We start from the raw sequence: 16,066 nt of genomic DNA, 5'->3' as shown, positions 1-16,066 counted from the left end.
AAATGCCAACGATTCCAGCAAAGAACCCACCACAAACCATGTGAGCACATAACAAGATGGATGGATGATGGCAGAGCGGTGGACGTGATCCACCTTGACTTGAGTAAGGCATTTGACACAGTCTCCACAGCATCCTCACAGCTGAACTGAGGGAGTGCGGTCTGGATGAGCGGGGAGTGAGGTGAATGCAAACTGGCTGAAGGGAAGAAGCCAGAGAGTCGTGGTCAATGGGCAGAGTCCAGTAGAGGCCTGTACCCAGTGCAGTGCCTCAGGGGCAGTGCTGGGGCCGGTGTTATTCAATATATTCATCAGTGATCTGGACGAGGGAATAGAGTGACTGTCAGCAAGTTTGCTGGTGACACCAAGCTGGGAGGAGTGGTGACACTGGAAGCTGTGCTGCCATCAGAGACCTGGACAGGCTGGAGAGTTGGGCGGGGAAACATTTAATGAAATAGAACAAGGGCAAGTGTAGAGTCTTGAATCTGGGCAGGAACAGCCCCAGGTTCCAGTGTAAGTTGGGGAATGACCTATTAGAGAACAGCGTAGGGGAAAGGGACCTGGGGGTCCTGGGGACAGCAGGGTGACCATGAGCCAGCACTGGGCCCTTGTGGCCAGGAAGCCAATGGTACCTGGGGTGGGTTAGAAGGGGGTGGTCAGTAGGTCAGAGAGGTTCTCCTGCCCCTCTGCTCTGCCCTGGGGAGACCACACCTGGAATCTTGTGTCCAGTTGTGGCCCCTCAGTTCCAGCAGGACAGGGAACTGCTGGAGAGAGTCCAGCGCAGCCACCAAGATGCTGAAGGGAGTGGAGCATCTCCCGTGTGAGGAAAGGCTGAGGGAGCTGGGGCTCTGGAGCTGGACAAGAGGAGACTGAGGGGGGACTCATTCCTGGGGATCAAGATGGAAAGGGGGAATGTCAGGAGGATGGAGCCAGGCTCTTGTGGGTGACAACCAGTGACAGGACAAGGGGCAATGGGTGCAAACTGGAACACAGGAGGTTCCACTTAAATCTGAGAAGAAACTTGTTCCTGGTGAGGGTGGCAGAGCCTGGCCCAGGCTGCCCAGGGGGTTGTGGAGTCTCCTTCTGTGCAGACATTCCAACCCGCCTGGACACCTTCCTGTGTAACCTCATCTGGGTGTTCCTGCTCCATGGGGGGATTGCACTGGATGAGCTTTCCAGGGCCCTTCAACCCCGACACTCTGGGATTCTGGGATTCTGTGACTTTTTGCAGCCCACAAACACCCCAGGAGCAATGCTGACATTTTTAATAATGCCTTTTTGGGGTGTTTATTTCACACATCAAAACCCACCAACTTCATGCAAATCTCCCAACATCTCCGTGAGTAACCACGCTGGGTGAACACAAATGGCAATCTGTTTTTTCTTGCAGGAATTGGGCTAAAACTAGCAGAACCAAAGATTTCCCCACCCGTGGGAAAACCCCGAAAACAGAGCAATGCCACCGCGCACCTAATAAAACCCTCTCCTCCCTTAAATCTGCCTCGTTTCTTCCAATATCCTGCTAACACACTCGCAAATTTTTCCTTTGGGAGAGGGAATGAAATCCCTGCAGAGCCGCCGTTCTCCTCTTTCCCATATGGCAGATAAATCAGAGCTCCCGACTCGTCGCGCTTCCGCTTCACATTCCCCTCTACAGCTCCTCCTGCGTGGAAACGGGGATGAATTTCCTTTTCAAATGCAAGATACCCACCAAGAAATTACTCTGCTAACCAGAAAATAAGAAGAATCCGGTTTTCCTCGAGTTTCGCCACCATCGGCGGACCTGTCCCCATCCAAGCACTGAGCCAAGACATCAACGATTGCACCGGGAGCTGCTCCATTAATTGCCTCCATTTAAACATCTTTCATTTGCCCATTTGAAAGCAATTTTTTTGCCATTTTTCCAGCCTTGCTGACACAAGAGAGGTTGGAGCCACAACACGGTGATTTATACAAGCTTCAGCTAGCTAAGGAGCTACAAATAGTTCTGAACTCCTTTAATGATGCTTAATTACACTGTCTTCTCCATTTACTCCAAATGGTAGACTCTGAACTCAGCGCAATGTGGAAAATGAGGACAAGAAAGGACTGGGAAGTGTTTATGGTGTGAGACAAATCTACTAAATCATTTTTGTGACTTTTTTTGCACGGTGACACAAGGTACGATGAAGGTGCAACACTGTGAATGTCCCGGAAAACATCAGGAGCCACGTACAAGGTGGAAAAGGCCACAGAAAACCAAGTTATTTCTCAGGAGAGGGAATTTCTGTCATTAACCGCTTAGAACAAGGCCAACCTTTGGTGGACACTCATCATCATGTCTTTCTGGGCCTTTAGTGGGACTCATCTGGCACAGTTTGGGTTTGGTCCCACAAAAATACTGATGGGCCAAAGGGAATTAAGGAGATTCTCCCCAGAAAAGGGTCCTTGTGGTGACCCCGAGCTCCCACAAACCCACCCGAGATATGATTTCCAGGTGAGCCAAACCTGGAGCTTTCTGGCGAAACCAGACTAATGAAATCCAGCCACTTCATCACATCCTTAATCCTGGTTTTATTCAGCCGAGGGAAGGACAGCGGCAAGAATCGGGGCTGAAAGGGCAGCCCAGGGAAAATAATCCTGCCGGTATTGGCTGCTGGTTATTAAAAGGGACTTTCAGAGGAGGTGAGACTCAAATAAAAGACTCAAAAACCAAATGAAACCTTCAGGTTTTCCCCTGAGATGGCCCCACTCTAAAAATCACCGGTTTAGGAAGAAATCACGCACATTTTTCAGGGTATTTGCACAAATTAAAGGAGGCACCTCCCTTTTTGTGACCGGAGATTTCTCTCCAGGGGGATAAAGCTGCAGCCAACAGGGTTTTATTTGCTTTGTCACCTGCGGGTTTGGCACAGATCGAGCACATTTGTCACTCCGTCAAGCCCTAATTTTAGCGCTCGGGGTTGACCGAAGGACTGTGAGACCCTTGGATTCACGTACGTCTTATTTTAAGCGCCGCGTTGCCGTTATTTTTAGCCGGCGACCGTTTCTCCACATCCTACTGCTGTGCCAAAATTCTGCAGAGATAACAGCCCGTATTTCAGGGTATTTGTACAAAAATATATCTGTGTTTTCCTCCAGGCCGGTCGCAGCCTGTCGGGCTCATAACAACATGTTTGCGACACTTGAGCTTTAAATCAGGATTCCCTGCACAGCCTGATTTCCAAAACACAAAGCAAAATACAGCAAAAAGCTCTGATTTCCCTGCTAAATGCTCATTGCATTTAAAAAAGGGGTGATCGAAGTTAGTGTCCTGGTTTTGTTAAAAACAAGACCGGTTCTCTTTTAGTGGTTTTTCTTTCAGCTCAGTTCTTCTAGGTGGCTGTACTTTTCTGAGTTTTAGCTACATATTTTTCCTCAGATGCTGCACTGGGTGCTGATAAGAGACCGATGGAATGCTGAAAAGCTCGTGTTTAGACTTATTACTATGGTAGCCAAGAAAGCCTGATAAGTTTTCCCACATTCCATTGTGAGAGGGGCATGTTTGAGGAGGGGTGGATGGAACAGGTGACTAGAACTGACCAACAGAAGTATTCCACTCCATAATCGTCATACCACCTATATAAGAGGGTGATCACGAGGGTCATGCTCTCTTCGACCATGAGGCATCTAGAGAGGACCCTGTCTGTCTGTCTGCCTGTGACCTACAGGCCTCAGGCCCTGCATCCTGCAAATAGGTTCTGGTTTGCTGTGCAGTCCCACCCGTGACTTCCGGGGGCCTGAGCTGCAGCTGCTGGAGCCGTCAGCTCTGCACACCCAGCTCTCCAGGTTCCAGTGTAAGTTGGGGAATGACCTATTAGAGAGCAGCGTAGGGGAAAGGGACCTGGGGGTCCTGGGGACAGCAGGGTGACCATGAGCCAGCACTGGGCCCTTGTGGCCAGGAAGCCAATGGGACCTGGGGTGGGTTAGAAGGGGGTGGTCAGTAGGTCAGAGAGGTTCTCCTGCCCCTCTGCTCTGCCCTGGGGAGACCACACCTGGAATATTGTGTCCAGTTGTGGCCCCTCAGTTCCAGCAGGACAGGGAACTGCTGGAGAGAGTCCAGCGCAGCCACCAAGATGCTGAAGGGAGTGGAGCATCTCCCGTGTGAGGAAAGGCTGAGGGAGCTGGGGCTCTGGAGCTGGACAAGAGGAGACTGAGGGGGGACTCATTCCTGGGGATCAAGATGGAAAGGGGCAGTGTCAGGAGGATGGAGCCAGGCTCTTGTGGGTGACAACCAGTGACAGGACAAGGGGCAATGGGTGCAAACTGGAACACAGGAGGTTCCAGTGAAAGAGGAGAAGCAACTTGTTGGGGTGAGGGTGGCAGAGCCTGGCCCAGGCTGCCCAGGGGGGTTGTGGAGTCTCCTTCTGTGCAGACATTCCAACCCGCCTGGACACCTTCCTGTGTAACCTCATCTGGGTGTTCCTGCTCCATGGGGGGATTGCACTGCATGAGCTTTCCAGGGCCCTTCAGCCCCTGACATTCTGGGATTTTGTGATTCCTGCTGCTGGGGTGACACCAACTCCACATCGAGCACTTGAGATTGGTTTTGTACATTTTGTATATATATTCTCTATTTATTAGTAGTATTAGTAAAACCCATTAAAACTCTCCAACTTGAAGTCTAAGTGTCTCTTCCTTTCCCCTTATCTTTCTTATCATCTTTCTGATTTAAACGAAGGGGTGGAGGGAGGTAAAGGGGATAACAGGGAGCATCTGCCATGCTTTATTGCCACCTTGCCTTAAACCTTGACAGTCAGGCATAGCCAAAAAGAGCGCACATAAAGCGCCGCCAAGGTTATGACTCACCACATCTCACTCAATTAATAAATAGAATTGCCCATTTAATAAACATAATTGCCCAATGAATACAAAGTGAAGCAGCCTTACCGTTTGGGGAGCGCTCAGGGAGCCGCTGCCCAGCAAACGTCCGCCTGACGACCCAAAAATGAGATTTTCTGGGTGGGGATCACGACCTGGGAAAGCAAAGGGTGAAATATTTGAATATGGGAAGGAAATGACTGAAGGAGAAGGGGAAATATTAAGCTCTTTGCACTAGGGAAGGTTTTTTGGCCGTGTCGGCAAAGCCATGGTGGGTACGTCCGCTCTGAACGCACTATTTTTTGGAGGATAAGGGGAAAAATAGGAGGAATAGGTGGGAACATCCCCTTGGGGGTCAAAGAGTTTGATCAGACCTCCAGGGTTTTGCACAGGAAGGTTTGAAAATCTCCAAGCAAGGACAAAAAATAAATCGGATGTTTTAAAGTTCGAACCAAGATGTGTCTGGAAAACAACGGCGTGTTCGCTGCCGGTCTGGCCGTGATGGACGAAGGGAAACGCCGTCCTGTCCCGTCCTTTTTGGCAAATCCCTGGCACAGGGTCTCACTGCAGGTTGGCGGTACAATCCGGGGCTGAAAAGGAGCAAAAAAGGGGGATAAGGAATGAAACAGCACCGCTGGCAGCCGTGGCCCCGTGTCGCACCAGCTGTCACCGTCCCCATGGTTAATCATAATCTTCACTTGAGTGTAAATGCGCTTTGAAAGTGGGGAAGGGCCATGAATTCAAAATCAGGCGAACTCCTGGTCATTAGTTAATAAGGAAAAGTCCACGCGGATGTTGGAGACGATGCTGCATATCCCAAGGATGTGGGTTTATGGAGGATTTTGAGACACATCTGGTGGAAAAACAAAGACGGGCTGAGCACGAACCAGCACGTGGGGGTGGGTTGGGTGTGAATGCAAAACAAAGGGGTCAAAGAGAGAAATGCCCCACATCTCTGAATATACACCAGCTCTAGCGACCCCTCGTCTCCAATATATGTCTGATAAATATCGCTCGATATACATCCCCTCTAGGTGATATACATCCCCTCTAGGTGATAAATATCACCTGAGATCTCCGATATATGTCTTATATATCCACCTGGATATCTATTACCCAGTAGAGAGCTGCTCAGATCTCAAATACGTGTCTGATATATGTCCCTTGACACAAAGAATCTCCACAGAGCTCCTCAGATCTCTGATATAGATCTGATATACATCCCTTGATACCCATCGCCTCTAGAGAGCTCCTCACATCGTCACATATATTCAATATATTGACCTTGATAGGTATCACCTGGCACAGAGCTCCTCAGATTGCTAATGCATGTCACCTCTCCCTCTCTCTGTCTCTCTCTATATATACAGGCCTTGATCTATTTGGCTGCTTAGATTGGAATATACATCTAAAATACACACTGAGGCCGCACGGGACACGCACAAGAAGCATTTTCCGTGGTTTTAATTCCATCCGAACGCCCACGTGACACCAACGCTGATGTTTTTGTGCCCTCACAGACTGGATCCACCAGCCCAGCCAGGAATACAAGTCCAAAAGTGCCGTTTTTGGAAACCTGGCTGTCACCAAGTCCGTTGCCCAATGCGATACAGGGTGATTTGGGGGCCAAACAGCACAGAAACCAGCAAACCTGGAAGATTTGGTGAAAGGGGCAAGAAGTCAAGATTCCCCTTGACTTCTCAAGCAAATGTGGGTCCTGCTGAGAGGTTTAGAGGCCAAATCTGGGTTCTGCCAAATCACAGAATCACAGAATGGACTGGGTTGGAAAAGCCCTCAGAGATCATCCAGTCCAACCCTTGGTCCAACTCCAGTCCATTCACTAGATCATGGCACTAAGTGCCATGTCCAATCTCAGTTTACAAACCTCCATGGCCGGTGAGTCCAGCACCTCCCTGGGCAGCCATTCCAATCCTGACCACTCTCTCTGCAAAGAATTGCTTTCTCATCTCCAGCCTCAATTTCCCCTGGCAGAGTTGAAGCCCATGCCCCCTTGTCCTATTGCTGACTGCCTGGGAGAAGAGACCAATCCCCACCTGGCTAGAACTGCCCTTCAGGTAGTTCTAGAGAGTGCTGAGCTCAGCTCTAAGCCTCCTCTTCTCCAGACTGAACAAGCCCAGCTCCCTCAGCCTCTCCCCATAGGGCTTGTGTTCCAGTCCCTTCCCCAGTCTTGTTGCTCTTCTCTGGACCCGCTCCAGCACTTCAATCTCTTTCCCGACCTGAGGGGCCCAGAACTGAACACAACCCTCCAGGTGTGGCCTCCCCAATGCAGAGCACAGGGGAAGGATCACTGCCCTTGTCCTGCTGACCACGCTAGTTTGGATACAGAAATGCTCAGAAGGGTCTTGAGTCTAAAACTCTTCCACCACAAGAGCAGCTGAAATATCATTAGAAGTATTTATGATCAGGAATAAAAAACCCTATGGGCTCACGTCACGGAGGAACTGATGCCAGATCCACATCAAGAACCCGGGACTTGATTTGCGTTGGATTTGGCCAGACGACGTGATGAAAAACTCGTGTTTCGCAGCAAACCTTCTTTCCTGTCGAGACTTCATTCTGTCTCATGGGAGACTTCAGTAATTTCGGCTCATCGTGTGAGCAAAACATGGGAAGAGGAGGAAGAGGAGCAGGTAAGGAGCTCTGGGAGAGCAATTTTCATCCTTGCAGGTGATCGGGGCCACGAACTTTAGGACAGAAATAGAGGTTTGTGTGCCTTCTGCACCAAAGATGCCACTTTGTCCCTATCACAAAAAGCACCAAGAGCCGACCCCACCAGGGACATCTCCCCAAATGCTCTTGCAAAGGGTTTTTTTTGAGCCAGAACACACTTTTTAGAGACTTCAAAAGGCATCCTTTGAAGTGGAGCGGAGGCCTTTGAAGTCTTCCCGAAGCGAACGGGAACGGAGGAGACGCCTCCTCCGAGATGCTCGACCGTGGGCGACACGAGACACGGGGCGTCCCATGGAGGGTCGTCAAGGAGACGTGGTTAACGAGAAACCATCAGTTCCCCCAAAATACCCTAATGTCCCCCCCAGAATGCCCTAACGAATCCCACAAAATGCCCTAAATCCTCATCTACTTGACCTGGAAAACACCCAATGGCGGAGACGGGAACCAGCATCCTGGGACATCAGAAAAAGCCAAGGGCACCCCCGTTAATCAAGATTTAATTAAGTGTAAGGGAATGCTAATAAAGCTGACATTTAGCCAAAGAAAATCCAAGATTTTTGCAAAGAAAGTCTTGGATTTTACAGCAAGGCGGCTTTTCCTGGCGTTTCCAAGGTGAGCAGATCGCGATGCTTCCACCCTCGTCATATCAGTGCCGTTTAATTGCGACTATCATTTTTTAATAAATTTAATGCCAGCTCCTCTGACTTAAGTGGATCAAACGAACGGTGAAATCCCTACTAATGCCGCTGGGGTTTGCTGGATTATTTGTACACCCCACATTACGCCCAGGAGCAAGTTGTGCTGGCACCAAACTACACACCGCCGGAGAAAACCAAAGAAAAATACGCAAAAATAGTACAAATCAGAGCTCAATTTTCAGTTTAACTCCTTCAGGAGCTCCAAGGGGTGATCGCGACTTTGGTAACACCCGCTGGCGTCAGCAATGAGGACGATTGGGATGAAAACCTCAGATTTTGGGGGGTTTTCTCCCCAGTTTTTGTAGCATCTCCAGCCTCTGAGCAAGGGTTGGAGCTGGATTTTGGGGATGTTCAAAGGTGCAAAGAGCAAAATGGGTTTTTCATCCTTCTGCATCCCCAATTTAAACTTCACTCCGAGAGGGGGGAAAGATTTAAGACGTGCCCACACACCCCAAAATTTCCGTATTTATCCGTCCATAAATAATGGAACGTCCGAGCGCCGGTGGAAGCGGCACCACACGGTTCGGCCTTGGGCAGGACAGGGGAAATTCGGTACCCGCGAGGTCTGGAGCGGTGGGATTAATAACACATCAATTTTAATGGAGGATGGGTTGTGGGTTGGTATTTTTTTCCTTTTCTTCCCTTTTTTTTCTGCTGCACAAACAGCAAAGTGAATGTTTGAGCATCTCGGCAGGGGGTTAATGAGGACTCTGATTAGTTATTCAGATTTGTGCTGCCTCGGATGGGGGAAGAACAGGAGAGGGTTTGCAGAAAACACTCTTAAAGACGAGGCGCTCGGTTTTGCGGCTCACGATTCGGGGGCTCGTGCCACAGGGATCCCCCAAACCAAAGCCCTAGTGCCAGCTTTGGGGTGGAAAATCACCTTTTTCCGTCATTTTGGGGAGGTGAGGGATGCAAAAAGCGGCTGCGTGTTGGGCCATGCTGGTTCCTCTAAGGGCTCGAGGGGAACAAGTTGGGTTTGTGGTTTTTTTTGCATGTGAAAATCAATTTATTGTCAAATTTGTGTGTGATTATGATCAGAGGTAGATTGCAAAATATGAAAGATGAATAGTTGCAAGGATGCACGGCTGCACGGATGGAAGGAAGGACAGACGGAGGATCCTGTACGACGTCAATGGGCGGCAAGAAATGCAACATCTTCCACAGTTGCATAATTTACACATCATGCCATAAAAGTCTAATAAAACCCTTGATGTCCTCACACAAAAACAAGGAGCTCAACTCTTTGCTCCTTGGCCCAAAAATATTTGATGAACGTCTGCACTTTATTTCAAGTTGGGTCTAGAGACCTGGTTGCCTCTTGCTTTGAGCATCACTCAACGCTCAACAGGATTTTTGGGGGGCTAAACTCCGTGGTATTGGTGTCAGAATCCCAAAATAAAGACAAACTGGAATCCTCCATCGGAATTTGGGCTCTCCAGCCCAAACAGGCTCTTTTCCCGCCTCCACATGCGTCGTCTCTGATTTTTAAATGGCGCCTTAATTGTTCGGAATTAACAGCTCCAGCTGGAGGAGCAAACAAGCAATTTGCAGCCTTAAGATAACACCCAACTTATCTCAAGTGATTTAAGTTGGGTTTCTTGTTGGTTTGGGGTTTTTTTTGGAGGGGAAATCTCGCCATTCTGTTTGCAAATGAATCGCTCAGACCTGGGCTAAAATCACATCGGGAGGAGCCGGGATGGTAGGACAACAAAATGAAGTAAGAAATCACTTTAGTTACCATTTAATTCAGCTTAATTTCAGACAGGGAAATATAATCTGGCCCCAAGGATTGCAGTAGGGCTCATAAATATTTTCTCCCTAATACACTTTAACAAATTATATTTACAATTTGTTTCAAGATATTTCCAGCTTTATCTCTTTGCTCGCTCTCATCTTTTTTCCTTTTCTCTTTTCATTTGCTGCTACATAGAGGAGATGAGAACAAAAGCCAACAACTATTTGTTTACAACTCTGGATCTTCAACATGGGTATTGTTTTTTTTAAATGGTCATTTTCACCACTTTAAATCCTTTCTAATATCACCCAAGAAGCAAAGTGCCCCCCCATCTCCCCACCCCGTCATGCCGGGTTTCAAGACTAACAAACAGCACTGGTGGCGAAAAGGACTCGACGTTACTTCTCCCCCGAGAATGAATTAACGGCTTTTGAAAAAGTTTTTGTGGTTAGGAATAAGTGTCCGGCACCAGATTGAGCGGAAACTCCTCTTGTCACCCAAGGTTGAGTCGGGAGTCAACGTCCGTTGACCCCCAACGTCTTTCCAAGAGCGTCAAGGTTGGTCCTGTTGGGTGATGGGTGTTGTCGGTGGAGTCGTGGTCCCCACCAGCGTCTTCTGCTGAAGTCGCACCAGTTCGTCTCCGTTTTACAGCGAAAAAGGGGGTTAATTGTTCCCCGAAGACACCAAGAAGGCATCGAAACACAATGACGCGTCCTCCTCCACCCTCCGCCATCCAGACCCAACCTTGAAGGTCATGGGCAACGCTGCTGGGCCACAGGAGCCTCGGAACCCAGAACCCCCAGGGACAACAACCACGTACCAAGTGCCAGGAGATGCAATAAATCACTTGGGCGCCTTCCCCGGGCACCGCAGCCCTCGCTAAAACCCCAAATGGAAGGGAGGCAGCTCGACACCGCACGATTCCCTGCACACCGTTAGGCAGATTAATCCTTCTTGATGGAGAATTACAATTAGGGCTTCGTCGTAAGGAGAGATCAGCAATCAGATACCTTATCAAATGCCACCTCAATTATTCAAATAATCCCCGGCTCTTCGATTTGGGTGTTGTTGAGGGAAAAGGGTCCGATTAATGCGCTGCCACTTCCCCAGCACGTCCCACACCCTCAACTTCACGTCTGATTACGGAATTTGCATTCAATTTAATTTTTTCTTTTCCAGCTGGAGTAAATGAATAATCCGAGTACCTACCCCAGCCTTAATTACATTTGTTAAATTAAAAACCTGGGATGTGAGACATTGAAATGCGTGCAGCTCCGCGGCCAAACCCGCACGTTCAACCTGCCGCCTCCTGCTCCAATTTCTTTCCCTTCCCCGCAGCCGAGCATCAAAGAAATAGCGGCGAGAAAACAAAAACTCTTTCTAAACACCGAAACAATAGATGATCTTTTGACATTTCCAGCGCTGTTTGCAGGGGAATGAGATAAAACGTAATAAATTCAGATAGTTCTCTGTGTTTCTTGGCTCCAGCAGCTCGAATTTCCATCTCTTTATGCAGGAGTCCTGGGGAGCAGAAATCCTTGATAATACCAAACAATTCGACACTTTATTTTCTCTTTACTCGGCACCGCGCGAAACGGCGGCTTCAAGCTGCCGGCTGCTGGGAGCAAAACCAGATGCCGCGTCCTTTTTCCATATGGGAACAGAAATTGGCCCCTCAGTCGCAGCCCCCCCGGCCCCGGGGTTGCGATCGGCACGCGGCAAAACCTCTTCCCAACAGCAAAATACCGATATTGCAATGGTTTAATTGTAAATTACTCCAGGTCGTCAGTACCATCAACCCCGAAATAAAACAGGGAAGATTTGCCCCCCGGGCTGCCAGATTTCTTGATTTTTCAATGCAAAGGTAAACAGGGAGGTGGAAATAAAACTGCGGAACTTGGTAAATCCCTCTTCTTTGGGAGAAGATGAAACTGAAAAGGTTGGAATTAATAAGTGGACTCAAGGCATTGGAAAGAAAAGTGTCCAAATAATTAAAGAACAATTAGACGTAAACGGAAGATAAAGCATTTCCAGCTCTGGTCACTTTTAGGAGCAATACTCCATATATTGCGTGACGGGAAATGTCAAAGGAATATATTTGGGTGTTAATCTTGATGTCAGCAATAATGAAAACGTTGAGGGAAGTCTGTTCTTAAACCGAATTAAATAACCGACATGTGAGCGAGCGCAACCATAATAATCCCCCAGGCTGGGCCTTGCAAGACGGGTAATAAAACGTGGCTAAAAATATTCCGGGAAGCCGCACTCGGGTAAAATGAGACAGGTGAGAGCGGAGCTGAAAATAGCTTTTCCTTCTGCTCTCAGCGTGTTCCCGGCTCTGGAGACATTTCTGCACCGCGGGGAAGCTGGATTTGAACTCCCCACCCCCAAAAAGTCCCCCGGGAGGGGTTTAACAGAGCGCGTCCCTCCGGCCATCGGATAAAACACCGCGGCTCGATGCGGTTTGAGGGACGTCGCGGTTCCTCGGCCTTTCTCCGGCTTTGTTTTGAGTTAACGGTTCCGGTGCCGGAGGAGAAAGCATCATGTTTTAACAATGAGGTCCCCGGTGAGGTGGTTGAAAAATTAATTAGTGTCATGCAATGTCTTAACGATGAACAGTAATTTTAGATTTTGGATCTGCTTCAGCACCTTCTACCCATCTACGGTCTTCCCAGCTAACTGGTACCCAAGAAATTGTTGCCAGTGTCTCCTGGAAATACCTGATTTGACGCCAAACATCCCGACCATGTGTTTTCTGTGGGGTTTTTAAATAACTTAAGGTCACGGTAGCAGAGCTGTGGCCAGAAAGGAGGAACCTGCTCTGCTCGTGGAGCAGTTCCCAGCATGCCGAAAGTGCCAACATCCAAGGGCACAAGCTTGGGTAGAGCCCTCGTGGTTCCTGTGGAGAAGGGTGTGGAGAAGGTTGGGGTGTGGAGAAGGTTGTGGGTCCTGGCTTTGTTCAGGACAGAGGTTCTCCATGGGTAGAGATCCTTCATAGATGGAGATCCTCCAGCTATGAGGATGGAGAACCTTCGAGGATGGAGAACCTTCAAGGATGGAGATCCCCCAACTCTGACAATGAAGAATCTCTGAGGATGGTGATCCCTCGTAACCAATGACACCAAATCCAAGGATTCAGATTCCCTTCAAAACCCCAGGAAAAATATGTCCATAATCCAAAGATTCTCTCAGCTCTGGAGGTGAAGATGCCCCAGCCTCATGGATGGAGCTCCACAAAACAGAAGGGTGAAGATCCTCCTAATACGAAGTGTGGGAATCCTGTCAACCACAAGGACAGGGATCTCACAACCCAACAATTGGAGATCTCCAAAACCCAAGGATGGAGACTCCCCAAAGTCTGAGGATGGAGATACTCCTAACACCAAGTACAGGGATCTGAGGATGTAGATCACCAAAACCCACAACCCTGAGGATGGAGATTCCCCAAACTCCAAGGATGGAGATCCCCCAATGTAAGAATGGAGACCTTCCAAGGAGAGAGACGTCTCCTCCAGCCACAAGGATGAAATTCTCCCCGAAACCCAAGGATGGAGATTCCCCAAAGCTCCAGGATGAAGATACTGCTAACCCCAAGTGTGGGGATCCCTCCCACCCTCAGGATGTACCCACAACCCTGATGGAGATTCCCCAAACTCCAAGGATAGAGATCCCCCAACATGACAATGGAGACCTTCCAAGGTCCCCTTCAGCCATGAGGATTGAAGATCCCCCAAAACCCAAGGACAGAGATTGCCCACCACAAAAATGAAGACCTTCCAAGGAGATGTCCCCTCCAGCCACGAGCATGAAGATCCCCCCAAAACCCATGAATGGAAACCCCCAGAAGGGCGATCGCCCCCTGGGACCTCTGTTCCTCACCTCACACCACATGGGGCAGGACCTGGGGGCACCAACCTCGTCCCCCCCAAATCGCAAGCCCAAACGAGCCACCATCCCGCTTCTTCGGGCAGTGAATGAGGCGGCAAGGCCCGAACAGCCTCTTGACATCGGCCGCCTTCAGGTGGCCGGCAAAAGCGAAGGGAATTTGCAGGAACATCTGGAATCGATCGGTTTTACGGCATGTTTCATATCACAGACAGGTACTTGGAGGCAGTTAAGCGGTAGCCAGGCGGCACGTCCCCCTGGGTGGGCTGCGGTTTGGGCTTTCAGCCCCGAGTCGCCCCAACATGACGAAGGGGCTGGGGAGATGGAGCTGACGTTTCCCAAACACAGTTCAGTGCCTCTGGGGGCAAATCCAGAAATAAATTCAAACCCCAAAGGCCAAAAGACAAAAAAAAAAATAATAATAAAAGAGAAACCAACCACCACGTTTAAGTGATGCTGATCCCCACATCGGGCTCTTAACGATCCCATCAGAAATTGTAAATGGCTCCGATAAATTAAGGGGCTTAGCAGCTGCGAGGAAAGGCCCTTCTGAAGATTCATTTGTTCGGTGGAAAAGCAATTAGTCGGGAATTTTAAATCTTTTCCAGCAGCTCAACGGGGCCGCCCGGTCAGAGCCCACGTGTGGCTGCTCGCGTGGCCTTGGGATGCGGAAGGAAAAGTCCAAAAGCAGGGGGACACGGGCGCGTTCTCAGCTAACGAGGCTGCGCCTCCTCCCAGCAAACTTATTAAAAGCCTCAAGGGCTGAAAAGGGGAAGATTTGACCCAAAACCTCCCCAGGGCGAGGGAAAGGCAGCGAGCAGGTTGCGATTAAAAAATACAGTAAAGGGGGGGAGACGGGAACGCGGGGAGGGCTCGGAGCAGAGCGAGAAGTTGGGGGTGAAGCCCTGGGTGCAGTGAGGCGCAGTGATTTGCCCCCAAAGAGAGGGAGCGGCGGTGATTTACCCCCAGAAGCAGTGAGCTGCAGTGATTTCACACCAGATGCACCAAGCTGCAGTGATTTACCCCCCAAAATAAGTGAACTGCAGTGATTTACCCCCCCCCGAAGCACTGAGCTGCAGTGATTTACCCCCAGAAGCAGTGAGCTGCACTGATTTACCCCCCCGAAGCACTGAGCTGCAGTGATTTACCCCCAGAAGCACTGAGCTGCACTGATTTACCCCCCAAAATAAGTGAACTGCAGTGATTTCACACCAGATGCACTGAGCTGCAGTGATTTACCCCCCAAAATAAATGAACTGCACTGATTTAACCCCAAAAGCAGTGAGCTGCAGTGATTTACCCACCAAAATACATGAACTGCAGTGATTTATCCAAGATGCAGTAAGCTGCACTGATTCAACCCCAGATGCACTGAGCCACAGGGATTTACCCCCCCAAAATAAGTGAACTGCAGTGATTTTCCCCCTTTTAGCTCACACAAAATTGAGGCATTGGGGTTTTTTTTCACCTATTTTGCAGGCAGCAGCATCTCAAACCCCCTTTTAGGGAGAGTTCTGAGGTATAAAAGATGCAAAACACCCCTAAATTATTCACACCCTGATATTATTTCAATCGAAGGGATAAATCAAAGGATTTGGTGATAAGAGCTGCAACCCTGGGATGTCTCCTGGTCTCTGTTTGGACGGAAAAGCCCTTCCTGTGGAGAAGGGAATGGGGGAGAGGGTAAAATAAAAGGGTTTTCCCCACCCAGAAAAGGGCATTTTTCAGGTTCATCCAACCAGAGCGACCCATTCGCGTTTGCCTTTCACGACACTCAAGTTTCCCCAAACTTTTAGAAGACTTGAGAAGCAAATTAAAGCCGGACATGGGATGAGAAATTGCAAAACACCCCGGCAAGAAGGATAGAAACGTCCAAAAATATGGTGAAAAATAAATAAGAAAGTCGAAAGTGATTTTACATTTCAAATACGGGAGGGGTTTGAAAAGGAAAAACCCTGGAAGGTCTTTTTTTCCTCTGTTTTTCCCTCTCTGTTTTGCTCCTTTCTGTCTCACTGAGTAACCAGGTGCTCCCCAGCTGGGATTTCCATTTCTCTGCCTCTTCCTCGGGGCAAAACCCCAACAATTCAGTGCACCATGAAAGTAGGACAGCAAGCCCCGCTCAATCCAAACTCAGCTTGATGCTCACTAATTACCCGCTAATAGTATTTATATGCTGCCGGCACGCTCGGAAATGCAGCTCCTAATAACCAGGGTCCGC

The 16,066-nt window shown here is 49.1% G+C and overlaps 1 protein-coding gene across 1 annotated transcript in view; it reads right to left on the bottom strand.

Moving 5' to 3' along the window:
• The window catches only part of PKNOX2 (PBX/knotted 1 homeobox 2), a 93,690-nt gene that overhangs the window by 38,112 nt on the left and 39,512 nt on the right, over positions 1-16,066 (bottom strand). Inside the window, exons 2-3 of the mRNA XM_065040020.1 lie at positions 5,289-5,426; positions 4,906-4,991 (exon numbers count right to left, since the gene is read on the bottom strand). The gene's annotated coding sequence lies outside the window, so the exon portion shown is untranslated. The remainder of the gene's footprint in view (positions 1-4,905; positions 4,992-5,288; positions 5,427-16,066) is intronic.

Source organism: Columba livia, chromosome 24 (genome assembly GCF_036013475.1).
Source record: "Columba livia isolate bColLiv1 breed racing homer chromosome 24, bColLiv1.pat.W.v2, whole genome shotgun sequence".
NCBI lineage: Eukaryota > Metazoa > Chordata > Aves > Columbiformes > Columbidae > Columba > Columba livia.
Note: the sequence above shows the minus strand (reverse complement) of the source record. Positions and strands in the feature narration are given on the sequence as shown.